The sequence below is a fragment of the Tachyglossus aculeatus genome, chromosome 2, assembly GCF_015852505.1.
Source record: "Tachyglossus aculeatus isolate mTacAcu1 chromosome 2, mTacAcu1.pri, whole genome shotgun sequence".
NCBI lineage: Eukaryota > Metazoa > Chordata > Mammalia > Monotremata > Tachyglossidae > Tachyglossus > Tachyglossus aculeatus.
Window position 1 is genome coordinate 125,427,543 of NC_052067.1, and position 2,723 is coordinate 125,430,265.

The following is a 2,723-nucleotide window of genomic DNA, read 5'->3' on the forward strand; positions in this document are numbered from 1 at the left end:
TGGACTCTAAGATTGATAGGCTTAAATTAATTATGAAACTATAAGTTTATAAGCACATTCCAATGTTAACACTGAAATTGAGATTTCCATTTATTAAAATGTCCACATAATGGATTAGGGTGTAATGCCATGCTAAAGTAGTTATAAATGCTTTCCTGCCATCTAGTGGAATAAGGAGCCCAAGTTTAGTACAATTTACATTTTCTAATTCCATTTGCATTTTATCACCTCAAAAACTTTGGCGAATATCAGATTGAAATGATAATTAAACGTGATACTAAATCCTTCATAGACAAAGACAGTGAGAAGGCAACATCCATTTGGGGAATCTTTTAATTTTTAGGGATGTGAAGGAAGCCTAAAGGAAAAGGATGGAAGATAGCAATGCTCCAGATAGATTTTACCATCAATAGCAACATTTATGAAAATGAAGGATTACTAGGTGTATAAGTACAACATTTTGACTTTAAAACAGTAGATCCTAATTTGAACATTGTATATTATTTCACCTATCATTCATTGAACGTACCAAAATGCCTCACCATCTCTACATGGTTCTTAATCCCTGCTCTTCGACTAACTCTTACTTCCTGGTTAGGAACCTGTTATTTCAGGTTGGAATGGCTCAAACAAGAAAAACTACTGCATTGGTTTTGCCAAGATGATGCCTTTCCAAGAATAGGAACTGGGTTACCTGGGAGCCAAGATTTTAGAAACCAAAGAATGTAACAAATGTCATACTGCATCATTCAATCAATCGATCAGTGGTATTGAGCACTTACTATGTGCAGAGCACTGTACTAAGCACTTGGGCATGTACAATACAACAGAATTTGCAAACACTCATGGTTAATGTGGCACTTAGCTTTTTCCTTTAAACCCTTGAATTCCTCATAGAGTCATTATGGACCTACTGTCCTAATGGTGTGGGAGGATGAACAACAATTCCATATTCCTCCTTTCTGCAGTCTTCCCGATTTGGAAGATTTCAATCATGTTCACTGTCAGAGTTTTTGTCTTTTCAGATTTGAAAAGCCCTAATCTTTTCTGCTTACATTTGATCAATCAATCAATGGTGTTTATTGATCATTTACTGTGTGCACAGCACTATACTAAGCACTTGGGAGAGTATAATTCAACAGAGTTGGTAGACATCATCCCTGCCCTCAAGGATTTTACAAGGACAATCTTACACTCTTGATTCACTTTTGTATCATGTTGCCCATCCAAATATCATTGAACATGCAAACTTGGGAGCAGATCCAATGGAACATTCAGTTCCGTGTCACCAGTGTTGATTATATAAACTGCTAATAGCCAGTGAATAGCACTAAGCTAATTCTGAAAAACCTCTGAGGTCCTCTCAGGATCTCACCTGGAGAGTTTCCAGTGTTCTACCAGTCTCGACTATGGGAGGGAGAGTTAAGCAGAGGCATAACCATTCCATTCCTAGCTTGGTCAATGGTTAGCGGGTGGAAGGCAATCTGCTATAAGTCAAAACTCACTCATGCTGGACAGCAGCAGCAAGGGAGAGAGTCGAAGGTGGAGGCTCAGGTTTACTGTGCAGATAATAATAATAATAATAATGGCATTTATTAAGTGCTTACTATGTGCAAAGTACTGTTCTAAGCGCTGGGGAGGTTACAAGGTGATCAGGTTGTCCCACAGGGGGCTCACAGTCTTCATCCCCATTTTACAGATGAGGGAACTGAGGCACAGAGAAGTTAAGTGACTTGCCCAAAGTCACACAGCCGAAAATTGGAGGAGCTGAGATTTGAACCCATGTCCTCTGACTCCAAAGCCCGTGCTCTTTCCACTGAGCCACGCTTATGAAGGCAATGGTAAGCCACTCCCCTATTTTTACCAAGAAAACTCTATGGATACACTACCAGAACGATTGCAGATGGAGGTATAGCGTTCTGGGAGAGATGTGCCCAGAGAGTCGCTACAGGTCGAAGAGAGTTTGACAGCATAAGACAGTTTGACAACATAAGACAGTTCTGAAAAGGTCTTTATAATAACTAGAAAATCTTCTTGCTTCCCCTATGAATCAATGCCTAATCGTGGCAAGAAAGTTTACGTAGGCTGATGAAGCTTAGAGCTATGCCATATAGGACTACCCATAATGGAACGGTCTAAGCCGAAACGTCAGACAAAGCTGATTCACCTGTGCTGAGCAGCAGCGGCTTGGGAAAGACTAAAACGGGAATGAGCAAATGTTCATTGAAGACAACAGCAGAGGCTCAAACTTTCACTGCCAGGAAGAAGATAATGGTAAACCACTTCCGAATCTTTACCAAGAAAACTCTATGGATACATACACCAGAACGACTTTTTTAAAGAAGATGGGAGATTCTGAAGAGGGTATGTGTGTGGAATCGCTATGGATAGGAAATGGCTTGACAGCATTTGAAGAAGAATTGATCTGCTTGCATGTATTCTTCTGGAAACAAAGTCCTCTTCAAAGGAACTCAAAACATCAGTGGTATTTGAGTGCTTACTCTGTGCAGAACATTGTACTAAATGCTTGGAGAATAAAATACAACAGAGTTGGCAGACACATTCCTTGCCCACAGTGAGTTTAGAGTCTAGAGGGAACTCCTCTGTAAGGAATCCAAGGACTTTTTCAGGGCCTGGCTCCCACCTTGGCCCCATGGTTGGGGTGAGACAGAGAGTGAGAGAAAAGAAATGACTCTACTCAAGTGGGAAGGGGAGATCAACCA

The 2,723-nt window shown here is 40.5% G+C and overlaps 1 non-coding gene across 1 annotated transcript; it reads left to right on the forward strand.

The window, feature by feature from the left end:
• Window positions 1-1,357: 1,357 nt before the first annotated feature.
• Window positions 1,358-1,495, forward strand: LOC119924905. The gene has a single exon (XR_005449583.1). It is a non-coding gene; the product is annotated as a small nucleolar RNA SNORA7 (small nucleolar RNA).
• The last annotated feature ends 1,228 nt before the right edge of the window (window positions 1,496-2,723 follow it).